The sequence below is a fragment of the Pinus tabuliformis genome, chromosome 4_2 (assembly GCF_031772625.1).
Source record: "Pinus tabuliformis cultivar Carrire ecotype Pingquan chromosome 4_2, CPIR1, whole genome shotgun sequence".
In the NCBI taxonomy this organism is placed as follows: domain Eukaryota; kingdom Viridiplantae; phylum Streptophyta; class Pinopsida; order Pinales; family Pinaceae; genus Pinus; species Pinus tabuliformis.
In genome coordinates this window covers 640289400-640309809 of record NC_142304.1, presented here as the reverse complement: position 1 = coordinate 640309809, position 20410 = coordinate 640289400, and positions in this window count along the sequence as shown.

Below are 20410 nucleotides of genomic sequence, written 5' to 3'. Positions count from 1 at the left end.
TTTATTAGGCTTAATATCTCCATCACATATTCCTTGCCATAATTCATTGTAAATGAGTGTGCTTTCAATAAGACGATGCCACGTTTTATAAGATTTGGTGCCCTCAAGTTTGTCGGAATCAGAAAATAAGTTAATCAACTTAGACATTTTTAGCAATGAAGAGACGCACCAAGAAGCAGAACAGAAAGGACAAGATAGTCAACACAACACACCACGCAAAAAACACGATCTATCGGGGCTTGGCCTTGACCCTCGAATAGTCGTCAAAACAAGAGAATATTGACTGAGCTTTGCACTTGGCTCTAGTCAATTTCTCAAATATTTACAAGGCAACTTTCAAAATTTGATTTTTACAAGGGTGCTTTTGCACAATTTGGTAAAAAAATTTTACCCCCCCTCAAAGTAAAATTACTTTGAGTTACAAATATGATGATCCCAATTAAAAAATAGCTTCAAATTATCAAACACACCTTATCTCTCCGAGTTACAAATAAAACTCCTTATTACTCCAAAAATCATAAATTTCAAAACACCATCCTTATTACTCCATGACATGACTTTAAAAAAAAAAACTTTTAAAAACCTCACTTATCACTCTATTACAAAGCTTTTAAAAACACTTTTTAAAAAAGCCTTTACATACTTCCCATTAAAAATAATTATTAAAACTTTATGGAATCACTTGAGTTCACATTTCTGGAAATGCACTTTTTCCACACAAAACCTTTAAAATATTACTCCACTAAGAGTGCTTAAAAAAGAGTTGACTTTGGCGATTTGATGTACGTGCAGGAGAAAGCTCGAATCATTTGAGGATGGCATTCTTTCCTGCATGCAAACCTTCTCCAAACTGGAGCAACCGTCCTCCACCACGTCGTATTTCTGAGCATTAAAAAGGCGATCCTTTGCATAGTCCCCACGCGCATTAATTTCTCATTTCTTCCAACTTCAATTAAGCTATAAACTTTCAAATAAAAAACGCTTTTAAGAAGCTGAATTTTTTTACACTGTCTGCCACGCTGGCTGCAAGTTAGCTCAGGCTAGTAGATTTGACTAAAAAAAACAAACTGCAAAATAGATCGCTGCAAAGATCTGTAGGTTTTCAACAAACTTTTAAGCTATAAAGATCTTTGGCCCAACTTTACAATACAATTTTGATATAACTTGCAAAGAAAACCGAGTCCGAGGCTAAAAATTAACCCATTAACCCATGAAGGGATGTTGAGGGTGAGGATCAACCCCTTAATCCTTTGAAAATTAAAAAACAACTAAAAGAAGCATGAGATTTTTTAAGCAATAATGATCTTTGGACCAACCAACTTTATAATACACTTTTGCTGCGATCTATTTTGCAGACTATCGAGCAATAGACGATGATTTGTAAATATGGCAATATATTCTGCGTCTGCGTCTCTATCTGCCCCGAATTTGTCTCAAGGTGCGTTGATCTGAAGTTCGAATTGCATAGAATGTCAAGAATCAAAACGGCTATCATCAAATACCCATGGCTCACGTCCAAAAAGCTCACGACTGTTCAGCTGTTCTCGGCCTGCGTCTATATCCTCTGCGCGTTTCTTTGGTAGCTGCTAGTGCATCCTTCCGTTACTTCCAAAGGAGAAATTCTGCTTGCAATGGATTTCGTTAAAAACGAAAAGCTACCAGAACGAACTTGCGACCAAATTTGTGTAAAATTGTGACAAATGCGTGACTCTGTGCACCGTTGAATCTCCTCGTGCGTGACTCTCTGCGCTCCTGGAGTCTCGTATGCTTCTAGAAAAAGTCCCCTTATGGTGGATCCAAATTTCCAGAATCTCAAGGCCCTTTTTTATGTTTTAATTCACTCAACCAATTTGGAAAAAAATCATACAGATTTGCATTTGCAGTTTTTTTTTTTTTTTTTTTTAAATGATTTTAGAATTGGCAGAACTAAAATCAATAAAAAAAATTATTGCAAATTTCATACCAATCTTTTGCTGATCACTTCAACGGAGTTGAGTTTTTCCACGATCTGATAGAGCTGGAATCTCCTCCTCAAATCAACTGCTGGAATCTCTTCCTCAAATCAACTGCAGCATTACCATAGCTCTGATACCACAATAATGGCAGAAGTGTCCTCAGACACGTAATTTTATTAATCAGAAAAAAACAATTACATAATTGATTTGCAAGAGCTTACACCCGAACAACCAAACACTCTTGCAATGAGCTATTTATAATCTCCATGTCCTAACTACCTCTAATTATGGATCACTTATTAAATAACAAGTGTTCATTTACAATAAATGCTATTCAAACCAACTAGCTAACTAATCTCCTATAATAGAGCCTAAGATACGACACATTTGGAGAGTCATATCTAGTTACAACAATATGCTAATTCTAAAAATCTCCATTAAATAATTAAACATTCTAGAATAATAATTATTAATTTAATATCTTAAATTAATAATTATTTTATTCTAATTTTATAACCTAGGATAAAAATTGTATTTTTGGATCATCTAACAATTTTTTTTTAATAAAAATGTAAGATAAACCCTTTGAAGCAAAATCCATTTTATTGGCTCAAATAAACCTTTTTCTAATAAAAAAACCCCTTTATCTCCAAACCTTTTAAATAAATCTACTGAGCTTTAAAACCTTTTATAAACCTCTATAATCTCCAACCTTTAAAAAAAACCGTTTAATAGTCCTTTAATAAACTTTTATATGCTTTTATAACCCTTTCCTTTTTAAATAAGCCCTTCGAAAAACATATCATCACACTTCGCATTTAAAAATGACCGACGGCAAAAATTACACAAACATGACAAAGATTGGACTTTTGCTGACTTCTACCCGTAAGTACCTTTTAGATTAGATTTTTCAAACAATTTTAGCCCTCTATTTTTTATTTACGCTGAACGCAGCTCTTACGGGTGCTTTTTTTGGTTTAAATTGCCGACGCAATTTTCGACAGAGACCACTCACGAGAATTTTGAAAAATTCATTGTTTCATAAGTTTTTGCTTCGGGGTACGTCTTTTTGCGAGGTCGTCGCACTTTTTGTGCTGGAAGGCTGTGTCGATCCCTTTTGACGATATATATATATTTTTTTTTCTGCCTTGATCACCTGATACTTTGGCAGCTCTGCAAGCTGCTCATCTCTTTTTAGCTTCTTGGATCTTGTAATTTTTTCTTGGTTCTGATACCAATCTGCTGGAAAGGCGTTAGATAGGCAGAGGAGGAAACCAATCTGTTGGAAAGGCAGAGGGGCGAAGCACAAATTTCACACAAAAAAATCTGAGTCACTGCATAATTATTTTATTAAACAAAAAACTTGATCCACATATACATCTTGCAAACAAAAAACTTGATCCACATATACATCTGCCCAAGATGTTGCTCTTGGCTTTCACACATTACAATGATCCAAACACTGGTATAAAAACACCAAACTTTTTTAAATATGGAATCATGCAAACTCTAACTAGTCTTGACTTTTCTCTGGTTAAATCATGCACACTTTACACTCGGCTTAATTCAAACCTATCGCTCTACTTGATTTTCTTAACTCAACTCAACTCTCAATTAAAGGAGTAATCACTATTGCTAATAGGGAGAGAGCCATGCATGAATGAGTTTTACTTCTCTTCAGTATGAGTGGAGTCATGCATGAGCCATGAAATAGTTAACTGATAATTGCATGTTAGTTCTCTAATTAGCTAGGACAAGGTGACATATAACTTCAATATAGTTCCACTTATCCATGTTGATTCTCTAGTTATCTTTGAGATTCTACTAGCGTAGTTAACTAGTTTACATAACTAGTTAATTAGGCCTATACTTGAGATGTCATCCATGCACTATGACACCTCATGGAGGGTATATATATCATTGTATAGAGGTTATATATCATCAAGGATAATTTTAGGGGTGAATGTTCGCCCTTTGGCGAAATTAAGGGGTTTTAAATTATTAATGGGCGAATATTTTGTATCATAGTACATTTTTACAAATCACCTCAAAGAGCCCACCTTATTTTAAGGGAGAGGGTAAAAAAGGTAAATTTAGCCCTTGAAATTAGGACTTACAACCTTCCATTCGCCCATTTTCAAGAATAGGTTTTATTTAAGTGAATCCATTCGCCCATTTTCAAGAATAGGTTTTATTTAAGTGAATCCTATGGGTCAAATACCATATTTATAAAAGAGGTATGGTAAATTAATAAAAATATAAATAAATGAGAGGTATGGTAAATAAATAAAACATTTTTTATATTTACTCCATAAGTCACCTTATATACATGTAAGGGTGTAAACAAATAAAAATATAAGTAAAGTGGATGTATGGTAAATAAATAAAACGTATTTTTATACTTACTCAAAAGGTATGGTAAATAAATAAAAATATAAATAAACTAGACGTATCGTAAATAAATAAAACCTCTTTTTATATTTAGTCCATAACCCTCGTTCTATTTATGAAGGCTCAAGAAAGAGGTTTTATTTAAGTGAATCCTATGGGCCAAATACCATATTTGTAAAAGAGGTATGGTAAATTAATAAAAATATAAAAAACCAAAGGTATGGTAAACAAATAAAACATTTTTTTATATTTACTCCATAAGTCACCTTATATTTACGAACACTCAAAAAATGGGTTATATTTAGGTGAAACCTATGGCCAAAATACTATGGGACAAATACCATGGACTAGATTGTTATTAATACCATGCAAAAAACCATTATTAACCCTAATATTAGAATTAATAAAAATAACAATGGCACATGGTATTGGCCCATGGTATTCACCAAAATGGCACATGGTATTGACCCATGGTATTCACCTGGAATGTAGCCTATTTAAATGGGGGAATTAACCCAGCATCTAGCCTATCCTAAGATTCACTAGGACTTTACAAATTTTTATTATTTAGTGAAAGACTCACCAAGATCTTACAAGATTTTATAATTGAGTAAAATATTCGCCATGCCTGGTGAGAGATTCGCCAAAAAATTATATATACATATTATATTATTGATAAAATCGCCTTCAATTTTTCTTATATACCATGGAGATTCACCCATTTATTATATTTATAAATTTAGGGGGGGTTCTTAAAATTTTCCCTGTATATCATTATATTATACTGCATTTTATGATATAGAGATATAAGAGAAATTGAATTCTAATGTCTTTTGGAATCTTTACTTAATTTGTTGACACCTAATCCTTGTGATTGGGTAAATATATGTCAATAAATAAATGAGAAATATGAACAGTCATTGGGAGATGAACTGAACAGTCTCTCCCTCATGTATATAATAGACCTACTTGATGGAATAGAATACATGAATCAGTTTTTGCTTAATGGAGTTACTCCCTGGCCTGACATGGTATCAGAGCCAGCTCCTTTTTTAAGCTCTTATGTCCCTTGTAACTCCCTATTCTGCTCCACTTCTCTCCATTCAAAGGCGTTGTCCATACTGCCATTTTCCTGTCTAATGTCTGTCTCAATTGCTATTTGTGTGGCCTGAATGTTTGACTGCCTGAATGACCTGCTCCACCCAGTGCCTGTGCGTTTGTCTATAATTCACTGTCCATAAACGTTGGTGTCAGTGGTCTGACATGTTCCTTCACTTCCCGCTTCCCTTCACTTCTTCTCTCCCCCTGCCATTCCAGGTTGTCCTATTATTCGTTGGGTTCCCTGAGGTTTTGCTTCGTGGGAGGATTTTGGGATCTCAGTCTTCGCTAGCTCTGTTGGGTGGTTAACCTCATATATCTATTCTACAAATTTTGGACCTGCAGACCATTTTATTTTGGGTCACCAAGTTCATTTGGGTTGGTTGGAATCTGCCATAGGCGGATTTCTGGAACTGTTTTTTCACTCTTCGGCTCAAAATCTGTTGTTTATACTACTGAAAATATCTCCCCCGTGAGCGGTGGCGTTGTTAAAATCTCTTCTGCGATCAATATATGATAGAAGCCTGCAATAATTCTGGAGGAAATTCCACTGTACAGTTTTTCGACTGATTCAAAGAATGAAATTTTCTCCATGATGAAATGTGAAGAAAATCTATGACGCACCCAGATTTTGCAGCACGAAAATATCTTCCCTACTGGGCATCTTGCACATGATGCATGGTTGAGAATGGGAGGAGTTTCTGGCCGCTCTGTACTATGGAAGTTTTGAACGATTGGCTCCAGAAAAGCATATACATTGGCTCCAGAAACGCAGACACGCTGTTTTGAACGTTGTATACGTTGGCCTGTCACATATATACGCTGTATATGTTGGTTGTATACGCTGTTTTGAAGCTGTAAGTGTGGAGTATCTCCTGCAGACAGTTGTTGATGTTGCATTGAATATGCAATGCATTGGTTTCTATGGTGAGTACCATGCAAATTGACTATGCACTATCCAATTTTATGAGGACCAAATAGTGTTTTAAATTGTAAAAAAAAAAATCCCTTTTATGAAGATCGAATGGCATTTTTAAATGGTGGATTTATATGAGGTTTAAAGAAAAACACTTATATGGGTCACATGGTATTGGCGTCCATATTGGTATATAAGGAAGAGATTTGAAATATTTTGAGAATGCCCTTTTGAGTACATTTTTACTGTATATTGGCAGAAGTATTTTTTCTATCAGCAAACTTTTTTTTTTTACAGAATGCACTCAGCCATATCCATGGTGGGAATAATTCTCACTGGCAAGGATAACTATCCTGAATGGTCCCGGATGATAAAACACACCCTCATTTTCAATGAGTTGTGGAAAGGAGTGTGTGTCGGAGAAGGAGACAATGACCCAGTATAGCCTACCTCAGACAAAGAGCTCTTCATTTGGGAAAACAAGAACAACAAAGCTTATGCATTAATCGCAGCATCTGTAAATGAAGAGGTGAGTCGCCATATTTCGTCATATTCAACTGCTTTTGAAGCCTTACAAAAGCTGAAAGAACTCTATGACTCACATTCTGCACTTGAAGTTGTTCAATTCATGATTAAACTCTTCACTCTTGAACTGCAAAATAATGATCCTCTTGCTCTTGAATCTGAAGTAAAGTCTATAATGCATGATATCAAATCCACTAAGGTTGAGCTGGATATTCCTCTTATTGCTTTTCTCAAGGCACTTTATCCTACTTCAATTATCTTGAGTCATTACAAGCAAATGGAAATCTCAAAGATATAACCTTTGACTTTCTTGTGAAAAAGTTTTCTAAAAGAGAGAAAGCTTTTGCAAAGAAGACAACCCCTGAATCTTCTGAAGAGGCAGTGTGCCTTGCTCATTAAGAAAAGCATCCTGCTCAAGATTCTACAAGAGGAAGAGGTGGACGAAGAGGAAGAGGAAGATATTTCAGAGGCAGGGGGGGCAGACATTTTCAAGGAGAAAAGGTAGATTTGCACTGCATTCACTGCAAAAAAAATGGATCACATGATGCCTCTACATGCGCACTACCATGGGACAAAATTGAGCAGAAAAGAAACCAACAGAAAGGTAAAACTAATGATTCAGACAAAGGTAAAGCACCTGAATCCGCTCACTATGTTGTGGCACAATGTAATATTGGAGTAAACGAAGATTTATTTAATGCTTCACTTACTTCCTGGAAAAATGATTGGTTGCTTGATTCAAGAGCAACCTGCCACATGACTCATAGAAAATATTTTTTTGAAGATTTCACTGACAATGTTGATGGAGCAGTATACTTTGCAGATCAATAAAAAATCGAGCCATCAGGGCTTGGCACAATCAGGGTTAAACTGCTTAGTCTTCCAGATTTTCTTTTGGATCATGTTCTATATCTCCCACAGCTCAAGAGAAACTTGCTGTCCTTGGTCCAAATCCGCCAGCAAGGTCACTCCATTCATATGTTTGATGGCAAGCTTGAGGTAAGAAAACCATCTGACCACTCACTTTTCATGAGGGGAATAGAAGAAGAAAGGCTTCTCAAACTGCAAGGAACAACTGTTCATGCACAACATTTCTCATACAATTCTCATCATGAAGAAGGTACACTTCTATCAAGTTTATTATGGCATGCTAGATTTGGACATTTGAACTATGATAGTCTCCACTTATTGAAGAAAAATGGTATAGCTAGTTTGCCTACAATTCCTAGGAAACTTAAGCAATGTGATGCTTGGATTTTAGGAAAGCATAGCAAACAATCTTTTCATGATTCACATTCAAGAGCACATAGGAAACTTGAACTCATTCATTCAGATTTATGTGGTCCAATGCCTGTTCCTTTTGCAAATGGAAAGAAATATATCATGACATTTATTGATGACTACACCAAAATGTGTTGGGTTTATTTATTGAAGAACAAATCTGATGTTTTTTCAAACATTCAAGAATTTTCATAAATGGATTGAAAATGATGCACAATCTCATATTGGGTCTGTTCGCACTGATAATGGAAAAGAATACACATCAAATGAATTTGAAAACTATCTTCACCAACATGGGATCAAACATCAAACAACTATGCCTTATAATCCCCAGCAAAATGCTGTAGCTGAAAGAATGAATAGGACAATCTTAAATATGGTACGATCCACGCTTTTCTTCAAAAATGTAAAGCTAATGTTTTGGGATGATGCTATTTTATGTGCTGCATATATAAAGAATATATGTCCATCTAATGTTATAAGAAACAAGACTCCTTATGAAATGTGGTATGGACATGTTCCTTCGGTAAAACATCTTAGGGTCTTTGGTTCCACCTGTTATGCTTTGATACCAAAGGTACATAGAAACAAACTTGCTGCTAGAAGTCATAATTGTATCTTCCTGGGATATTCAAACACCTCCAAAGCATACCGTCTCTATGATGAAGTAAATAAGAAGTTTGTTGTATCTAGAGATGTAACTTTTCTTGAATCATCCAAAACTAACAATGTTGTTGAGCAGCAACTTGATCGCTTGGATAAATTCGCAAAAACAAAATCATTTCAAGAATTTGATAATCAGATTCCACATCTTGAAGGGGGGATTCCTATACTAGATCAACATGTGGAATCTTCTTCTAAAGAACACTCTCCCCCGCATGAAACTCCAACAACGGATGATGATTTAAGTGATGTAATTGATAGAATTGGGAGACTCAAACTTGATCCAGTCCCAACTCAATCAACGGAGCAGCCTGGACCATCTCAGAAAGGTCCCCCAAAAAGGCTGACAAAGACACTTGAAAGTGTTCATCCTGATGAACTTGGAAAGACAGGAACCAGAAATTCAAACCAGAAAAATGGAGGTGATGTAGATGACTCTAATTCACCTGTTGATATGGATGTTTCTTATGATTGTGAATTGAACTTGTCTACAAATTTTGAACCAACTTTGTTCAAAGAAGCTGCTTCTCATGATGAATGGAAAGAAGCAATGAAAAAAGAGTATGATGCCCTCATAAAGAATGACACTTGGAAGCTGGTTGATCTTCCATTTGGAACCAAACCAACTGGCTACAAGTGGGTCTACAAGAATAGGTATAAAGATGATGACAAGCACAAAGCTAGGCTTGTGGCAAAAGGTTTTGCATAGAAGGAAGGGGTCGATTATGAGGAGACATTTGCCTCCACAGCAAAATGGGCTACTATCCGGACACTCTTTGCACTAGCAGCTCAAAACGGTTGGAAAGTTTATCAAATGGATGTAAAAACTGCGTTCTTGAATGGAGATATAAAAGAGAATGTTTTTATGTCCCAGCCTGAAGGATTTGCTGTGAAAGGACATGAACATAAAGTATGCAAACTTGTGAAGTCCTTGTATGGCCTCAAACAAGCACCGCGAGCCTGGTATGAAAAACTAACTGAGAATCTTCTCAAACTCAATTTCAAGCATTTTGATCTTGATGATGCAACTTTATTTGTCAAAATAGTTGGCAAAACGGTTGTATATCTTGTGGTATATGTAGATGGTCTTTTGATGACAAGGAACAATGAAAGCTACATTGCATCCATAAAGAAGGAACTGGGGAAAAGTTTTGAAACGACTGATTTGGGCTATGTTGATTACTATCTTGGCATTGAAGTAACCCAACATCCAAAGTCCATATTTCTTTCTCAAAAGAAATACATTGGAGATTTTTTGAACAGGTTTGGCATGACAGAGTGCAATCCTCTTACTACTCCAATGGAACGAAACTTAAAGCTCACATCTATTGAAGGAAAAGAATTTGAGGATGCAACAAAGTATAGACAGCTTGTAGGAAGTCTCAACTACCTAACTACTACTAGACCAGACATTTCGTTTCCTGTTGGAATCCTCTCCAGGTTTATGCAAAAGCCTTGTGAGGGACATTGGTCTGCTGCAAAAAAGGTTCTAAGGTACTTGAAGGAAACTCAAGATTTTGGGATCAAGTATACATAGGTAGACGACTTCAGCTTGATTGGATACTCTGATTCAGACTTCGATGGAGACAAGGAAACTGGAGTATCAACTTCAAGATATGCTATGAGTCTTGGATCAGGAGCTGTCTCCTGGAGATCACACAAACAATCAGTTCCGGCTGATTCCACAACAGAGGCAGAATACGTGGCAGCAGCTGAAGCAACAAAAGAAATTGTGTGGCTCAGGAAAATTATTGAATATTTGCAGGTAAAACAAGTACAATCAACTCCACTCATGATTGACAATATCTCTGCAATAAAGTTGGCCAAGAACCCAAAGTTCCATGATCGAAAAAAGCACATCAATACTAAATATCATCTTATTTGACATCATGTTGAGGCCAAAACAATCCATCTCCATCATTGTTCCACAAATGAGCAAATTGCAGACATCTTCACCAAAGCGCTTGGAAGAGAAAAGCTTGAACGATTCAGAATGATGCTTGGACTCACCAACATCCCTTCAAATTAAGGGGGGGAATGTTGACACCTAATCCTTGTGATTGGGTAAATATATGTAAATAAATAAATGAGAAATATGAACAATCATCGGGAGATGAACTGAATAGTCTCTCCCTCATGTATATAATAAACCTATCTGATGGAATATAATACATGAATCAGTTTTTGCTTAATGGAGTTACTACCTGGCCTGACATAGTTGTTATGTTTGTTTAGACTTATATTCATAGTGGTTTAATGAGGGCATATTTTTGCTCATAAAATAATGGAAATTCAGGCAAATTTTTGATAAAATTCGACAATTTTTTTGGAAAATGGTGTTATAGCTACCAAGTTTCATGATTTTGAGTGACCTAGCAATTTTTAATGGTGCTGACTCCATTTCCACCATCAAATTGATTCAAACACTCCTTTAGTCAGATTTAAAAAAAATATACCAATTCTAACAAAAAATTGTTAGAATTAATGGAGAAAGCTAAACTTAGATTAATGTTATGGTGATGATAGGATTGAGAATCTAATTTTAGATCTCAGATCCTAATATCCACGGAGTGGTTCAAACCACCTGATTGTGTGAAAGCCTATATGTACTAGGTTGTTCTCTTGATTGAGTATGTAATGTAATAGTGCTTGTGTGTATGAGTGTTTATACACTCTCCAGGTATTTCACTTGGAGAGTCGCTTAGTTAATAAAATTTGTTTTTTTATCATGGTATCAGAGCTGTAGGAAGGAGAAGCATGTACGCTGAGTTGAGGAACGCAACGTCGTTGCAGGGGGGCTGAAGAGTAATCACGTCGATACTCTTGAAAACTTCTCCTGTTTTTTATTTGATGCATCATCACAGTATTTTGGTGTACCTCGGCGACTAGTTGCGGATCTGAGGTAAATAGTCGCGAAAATTGTGCTCGCTATGTTTTTTAAAGGCTGCGTGTACCTAGAAGCTATGTGGAAAACGGTGGACTGTGTTTTCTTTTGAGGAGGCTGCCTGTAGAAGGGGGAGATTGCCCCAGCCTTGCCACGCGAGGAGCCCAGCCTTGCTGTGTGAAGGAGCCAGTGGGCGTGGTGGACGACACTGCGTTTTGTGTGAGTCTACTAGGGTGAAAGGAGCTCGCACCAGGAGGAGCAATAGTAGAGTCCGAATTGGATGTTTGGATGGATCTGCAGACAGAGGAAGAGGCAGAGGCACTGCATGCCGTGGACTAGTGTGGATCGGAGGCCATGGACGATGTCAGAGGTGCTGGCGCATGGTTGAGGCCGGCAGACCTTCCTGAAGCCTATGTGTGGGAGGCCGAGAAAGCCATCCATTTGACCGCTGAGGGATTGGCGTGGATCGCTGTGGGATTAGCCTGTGTAGGAGGCCAAAATTGCAAGCGAACAAGGAGAGGATGCTGAGCGGATTGTGGTTTTTGTCAAGTGGTTGTAGAATCACGAAGTGGCAGAACACCTACTATGTGTTGGTAGCGTGCAGCTTGTTCGTGCCTGCAAAGTCGACGAGGTTTCTGTTAGCGTGGAGGTGAAGAGAGATTTTCTAAAAGCGGTGTTATAAGGCGTTGTTGGAAAACCTGCCATACACCTGATCGTGAGGAAAAAGGAGCTGGTTTAGGATTGGTCGCTGGGGTTGTTCTTTCTGTTGAGGTATTGGAAGCTTCTTGTGCTTACTGGTACTCGGAGCAGTCTGGATTCAGAAATTCCTCATCAATGATTTCATTGAAGAGCTGTTGAATGGAAGGTTTGTAGAAGAACAGGTTGGCCCAGCAATGTTAATTGCATATCGCTGGCAAGTTAATATTGTAAAGATGAGTCATGAAGAGATTTTTTGACATCTTTGGAGAAGTTGGAACACATGGATTGTCTGGGGCTTCTCTAGCAAAACTTTCTTCACATCTCAGCACGAAAGAACATTTGTTACACTATATGATTGTAGGATCTTCAACGAGGAGAAATTGCTAGGAGTTTGCTTCAATATCATCACATGTTTCACATGTCCTGTGTAGACAAATAGCCTCCATTTAAATTCTGCAGATATTGAAACCTGTGAACACCCAATTTATTTTTTCAAATATTTCTTGTAACATCTAGAAAATTGTTGAAATTATATTTAGGCCTGGAGGTCATATGGTAGTGCAGGAGAAGCAAATGAGCGATGGAGGAATCCAGTTGGGTTTGTGATGCGTGCATGATTGAAAACGATGGGAACGTGAACACGTGCACCATGTGCGGAAATCTCAGGCCGGTGATTCAATTTCAGCCGCACAACAGGGTCACATTTGCTAGGAATGGTGGAAGAGGGGCCTGCGTGTTATGAGTGTTTCTTGATTTGTGCACTGCATGGAGAACAAGCATGCATTGTGTATCTAGATTGTGCAGATCTATGAATATCTGAGTGCTTGGTGGAGATCTCCGTAACCTGGTGATTAAGCTACGTGATTGTTGGATTTCTCTAAAGCAACTGTGGATGCTGTTGTGGAACTGCATGTGAAGTGAGCTGTGTGGGGTGGGTGAGAGTCATGGGATGCTACCAACAGTGTGAGGAAATCTCCCTGTGTGAGTGGAGTGGTGTCTGCGTACAGACTTCCTCTAGAGAGGCATATTTTCCTGAAGAGGAAACTGTTTGACCTGTAAGTGGAGTCATAGAGCCGGTGGAGATAGTTGAGTGTTGGTGGAGAATTTGACTGTGGTGAATTGATTTCCAGATCCGAAATTGATAGAAGGAGAAAATGGTTCTTCAAAGTAAATTGAAAGAGTCTCGAATAAAATTAAGGAAAAATCATCAAAGGAGAATTGCAAAATATTGTTTTGTTGAATTTTGTGATGTGTTTCAGGTTGACATTGATGGATCAACCGCTGATCAAGATGCAGATTTGGAATTTGGTGAGATTATTAAATGGTTAATGCCAGATTTAACATCTTTTTCACGTATGAATTATGAAATATGGACAAATGAAATGAAAATAGTACTATGGAAGGTAAATTTACTGGATTATGTTGAAGATGTTGTTAATGATAGTGGAGATGCATTAGCATTAAGTCTTATAACATCTGCAGTAGATGACAACATCATACTCAGCATAATATATGAATATGGAGAGATTCTTAGTACAAATTTTTTATGGGATGTTTTATAGATGAAACACTGTTTGAATGAGGGCAATGATGTTGAAGATATTGCTTTTGAAAATGATCCCATATCTGATTATAAAACTGAAGAGGTAATGATGTAGGATGAATGTGTGTTTGTAAGTGAAACTTGTAATGAAGAAAACACACCCATTATTGTAGAACATGAAATTTTTCCAGATGCAGAAAACAAGTTTGATGAGACTTATATGCCTCATGATGAGTGGATCAATTTGATGATTGAAAAACATATTGTTCATGAATTACTGTTTGGTGAGAAGGAAGGCCTACTTTCACATACAGATCAAATGCAGAACATGGTTGTAACAGAACTGAGTGAAGATAATGAAGGCATAATTATGTCAACAGAAAGAGATGAAGTAGGGAGAGATGGTGAAATGAAAGCTCTCCTAAAGGAACAAGAAGATGAAAGTAAATGTGGTCCTCTTTATAAATTTAATATTGTTTTTTGTGCAGATATTGGGAGGCAGGAAAACGCAATGAAATTTGAAGAAAAATTGAAGTTTCTTGAAGCATGGCTGGAAACACCATGTCCTTATGAAGTCAACACGGAATTTGCAGTAAAGAATGGTGAAGAGATCATCGTTGGGGTTCAGATGATTGACACCAGAAATAGTGAGAAGGAAAATTCTCCTATCCAGCATGCCATAATTTTTAGAAGGGCGAGAATTAGAATTCAAGTTTTCCCTCACAGGGGAAGAAATGAGGTGAAGAGATATCACTACCTCATGGGGAGGAAAGTGAAGATGAAGCCTCATCCACAAATGAACAAGTATGGGCTCTGCTGCAAGAAGACAAAAATGAAGGCTCTATCTTTTACCATTATAAGCCTAGCTGATATTGAGACCAACCAGCGTTGTATGTCATTTGAGTGTTTTCGTGTACCCTTTCTCCATTAAGGAGGAGTGTTAGAATTAATGGAGAAAGCTAAACTTAGATTACTGTTATGGTGATGATAGGATTGAGAGTCTAATTTTAGATCTCAGATCCTAATATTCAGAGAGTGGTTCAAACCACGTGATTGTGTGAAAGCCTATATGTACTAGGCCGTTTTTTTAATTGAGTATATAATATATCACTGCTTGTGTGTATGAGTGTTTATACACTCATTCAGGTATTTCACCTAGTTAATAAACTCTGTTTTTTATCAAAAATAACAAGTGAATTTGTGACCTCGGTATGCTAACGCCTTTATATTCTCTCTGAGTGTAACACAATCAAAGTAACCAAACAAAATGGCATATTCTGGGAAATTTGGATTTCAAGCTTTCGTGGTTTGATTTACACTCGAAAGATGAAGCAACGAACACAAAAACCACTATTCGTAAAAATTGATCGTCCAGAAAACCGCTAGAAATCAAAGATCACGGGGACAAACGTGGGAGCCTTGACGAAACACAGTATTTCTTGAATTAGAAATAATGTTTGTATTGCTGAAAAACAGCTCTATGGATAAGCTCTGATGGATGCTTGTGGGTACTGATCGTGTTGACAAGCCACGATGATGAGGACGACGACGGACACAAAGTGACGGGCATAATGGGAACCTGAGAGTTTCTGCTCCTCAAGAATCTATTGTCGCACAGTGCACTAACCCTCGTCACCCTGCGCCATCTAAGCCTTTCGGGGATTTTTACAAACCCCCTGGGATAATGAAAGTTACAATGTTCATATTTGCCCGTTATCATAGTTAAACAATAGTTGTGGGCGGTAAAGTCTTTGCGCTTATTTTTTGCGTTGGGAGAACTACGTGTTCTTTTGATTGTGCTTACTTACGATCGAACTGAGAACAACACTGTAGGACTCCCATCTAGAGCTAGTAGTTTGATTAGGGCTTGTATCTTATGCCAATTGTTTATCCATGGGAAATGGCATTGGAATCATTTTTAACCAATATACTATTAATGTGAATCATTTTTGAACCAATATGTGCATCTTTATGATATGAAATAGAACTTTCATTCAACTTCTGTAATGTAAGGGAGTAGTAAGCATGCTGCATATGAATGAAGGCACAGTAACATCGTAATATTGAAATTTTTATATTTAATTTGAAGGTTTTTTACATGCAAATTAAAAAAATTACTTAACAAATATTTTATATATTCATTATCGTTTATACGTAGAATTATTCTGTTTCTCTATATATTATTGGGGTGTTTTCTGACATTAATATGATATATCTCTATGTTTTATGATTTTTCTAATGTAGAAAGCAGTAATTTATTTAAGTTGAGTACCTATATATATATAAATAATTTTTTATATCTAAGTATAAAATACTTTTATAAATTAATTTATTAATAATTATAAATATAAATGTGAAATAATTATTTTTCAAACAATATTAAATTTAAATTATAATAACAAATTAAATTTATTAACTAAAGTATTATAAAAGATTTAGACAAGTTACAACTTTTATGTGTTTGTTAATGCATTTTCTATATTTGTATTTATTATTAAATTAAGCAATATTTTTTAAATATTTGATAATAAATTATAAGTTCTTCTAATTTAGTATTCATAAATGTTTTTAATCTCAAATAATACTGAATGTTTTTAATCTCAAATTGATATATTGTCAATTCCGAACATATATTGAAAGGAAATATACTATCAATTTATTTCAATATAAATTGAAAGATAATAAAAATATTGAAACAAAATGGATTTGTCTTAACTAAGAAATGTAAATGTCAAAGTTTCAAATCAATATGTAGATGTTATGCCTTCAATTCGATAGAAGGCCTAAAATGCATTGCAAGTACGCTCATTCTAACTTGTCTTCTATAATGCAATGGTGGACTAATTATGAGTAAGACCTTTTTAGTCTTGACATTGAGATATATTTTAATAAATTAATGTGATGGACCAAATTTACCAAATTTTTTAGTGTGTATCTAAAACAATAATATAATTAGATAGGACAAATGAAACTCCATAATCAAATAAATATGATTAAACGATCTAAATATAGTCACATAATAAGACAAATACCTAAGGCAAATACCTTGAATGTTTCAAAAACTAATAGCTAAAACATTGCTTCTTTGCATAATTTCATGTACATGTAATGTTTATTTGTAGGTATTTGGTATATTATATATAATATAGGTAGAACATAATTTCCTAATATGTAATTATGGAAAATGGATGTCTCTTATGAATTCAATACTTATTCTTGGAAATGTCACATTGTACTAGTATCAAAGTACATAGGAATTTTTTGTTGGGTGTGGAGTATGATTATCTTCCTAATTCAGAGGTATCACATTGTAAAATATTGTAATTTCGTAGTAAATTTTAGTTGTTCATTAGGCAGATGATCTAACGGTAGAAGTTATGTTTAATTTATCGCTTTTTCCCCTAGAAAGAAACCCCTTACTATAAATGAGTGAATTGTATTGCGGTTAGATATATGTGTGTGTGTGTGTGTGTGTGTGTGTATTCTGAGCGAGAAAGAGAGAGGAGATTGTGTGAATGTGAAAAGGGAAATACAATGGATCTATCGTAGGTTGTGTCTCTTTATTTTGCTGGATAATATACAGGAAGGACTGACTGTTTCTCCATAGAAGTAGCCCAAATTAGGCGAACCACATATATTTGCGTCTCTCTTGTTTTATGTGTTTATATTTTTGTAATATTTTATGTGTTTCATTGCTAGGTAATATATAATTTTCTAACAACTAGTATTAGAGAAGAAGGTCTATTTGGTTGATAAACTCATACAAGAGAAAGATTCCTAGTTCAAGTGGGAGCAATGGTAGATGATGGTAGGTTTAGGGTGTAAAAATTTGACGGCCAAAACTACTAGTTGTGGAAGATGTAGATGGAATATTATTTGTATAAAAAAGAACTGTACCACCATTGAGTGGAAAAGAAAAAAAAGTCAACGAGTATGAAAAACATTGAATGGGATATTCTCGATAGAAAGGCACTTGGAACAATACGGTTGTGCCTAGCAACATCGGTAGCCCTTAGTAGTTGAAAGGAAATGATAACAGAGGGTTTAATGTTGACATTGGCTAAACTATATGAAAAACCCTTGGCTTCAAATAAGGTATTTCTTATGAAGCGTTTATTTAATATGAAGATATAAGAAGGTGGATTTGTTGCTAACCATTTAAATGAATTTAATACGATTACAAATGAATTAAGTTATATAGGGGTAAATTTTTATGATGAAGTTAGGGCTTTGTTATTTCTGTGCTCATTACCGAAAGTTGGAATGGTTTAGTTATGGCCATTAGTAACTCTGTCTCTAGATCTAGTGCTTTAAAGTTTGATGATATTGTTGGTGCAATCCCTAGTGAGGAAATGCGATAGAAAATCTCCGATGAGACATCAGGTAATGATTTGACTATAGAGACTAGGGGAAGAAAAATAGAAAGAGGAAAGAGCTTAGGATTTCGCAGTAAGTGAAGGAAAGGAAAATCCAAGTCCAGATCGGGGATAGTGTGCTGAAAATGTGGGAAGAAAAGACACCTTTAGAAAAATTGTATGTCTCAAAAGGGAAAGGAAGGAGACACCCAACAAGAAAATAATCATGATGTGAATGTGATAGGTGATGTGTTGCAATATGCTTTGGTTCTTTCATTAGAAAATATTATTGATGATTGGGTAGTAGATTCACGGGCATCATTCCATGCCACACCTGATATTAAACATTTTCATTATTATGTTCAAGGAGATTTTGGACAGGTTTGCTTGGGTGATGATAAACATTGTAAAATCATTGGGATGAGTAAAGTTTTCATAAAACAATAGAATGGAAACCAATGACTGTTGAAGGATGTAAGGCATGTTCCAGATCTGAAGAAAAACCTAATTTCAATAGGGAAGTTGGGATGTGAAGGCTGTGTAACTACTTTTACAGCTAAAACCTAGAAGGTCATTAAAGGAGCCCTAGTAATAGAAGAAGGAGAAAAGGTTGGTACATTGTATTTATGAAATGGCATTTTTAATTATGTTAATTATTTAACCTCTACAGGAGCAGATATAACATTATGGCATCATAGGCTCGGGCACATGAGTGAGAAGCGGATGCAAATTCTTCGCTCAAGAATTTTGTTGTTAGGTTTGAAGCATGTTAATTTGGAATTCTATGAGAATTGTGTTTATGGAAAACATAAGAGTCAGATTCCTCAGAGTTGGAAAAGAAAAGAAGAGTGAAAAATTAGAGCTTGTGCATACAGATGTATGGGGACCTGCTCAGGTATCATCTCTTGGTGACTCTTGCTATTATGTTACACTTATTAATGATGCAACCAAAAAAATCTGGATTTATTGTATTCAAAATAAATATGATGTATTTGATACCTACAAGAAATGGAAATGTTTGGTTGAGAATGAGATAGGAAAAAGGTTGAAGTGTCTGAGATCAGATAATGGAGGAGAATATTGTAGCAAAGAGTTTGATAATTATTATCGAGAGCATGAAATTCAAAAAGAGAAGACAGTTCGAAGAACACTACAAAAAAATGGTGTGTCAAAAGGGATGAACATGACAATCATGCACTGTGCAAGGTGCAAGAGATTGCAAGAGGATTGCCTTTACCATTTTGGACAAATGTTGTAGATACTTCTGTTTATCTAATAAATAGAGGGGCTTGAAGTTCCTTGGATGGTGGTATTCCAGAGGAGCCATGGATAGAAAAAGGGTAAACTACTCATTTTTAAAGAATTTCGGTTGTGAAGCGTTTGTTTACATTGATAAAGAAAACGTAATGAAGCTTGAGGAAAAATCAAAGAAATGTACCTTTATTGGATATGGTGTTAATAATTTTGGTAATTGCTTTTATGATTATGGGAAACAAAAAATCATTAAGAGGAGAGATTATCATATTCAATAAAAAGGTTTTGTATAAGGATCAGATGTAGGAAAATAAATAGGAAAAAGGAAGCAAATAATACGCAGCGCTTGATGAGATCAATGAAAAAGTAAAGGTGCCTGATAATCATAATGATCAACAATCGAGACAACAACAACAAGAAGCACCTAAAACACATGAAAGTGGTGTTAGAAGATCTACTAGGATAAGTAGACCCCGTGAACGATACTCTCCTTCATTATATTATTTATTTTTGATTGATTCTAGTGAATCAGAATGTTATGAAGAAGCAGTGGAGGTAGAAACTAGGAAGAAGTGGGAGCTAACCATGAAAGAAGAGATGGACTCCTTGGTACATAACCAGGCTTGGGACCTAGTGAGGTTGCCTACATGTAAAACAACATTGCATAATAAATGGGTTTACTGGTTGAAGGAAGAATACAAAAGTAGAAAAATGTATAAATATAGACTTGTGGTGAAGGGGTTTGCATAGAAAAAGGCATAGACATTGATGAAATATTTTCTCTTGTTAAAATGACTTCAAACAGAACTATTTAAGTCTAGTAGTAGCTAAAGATTTGCATCTTGA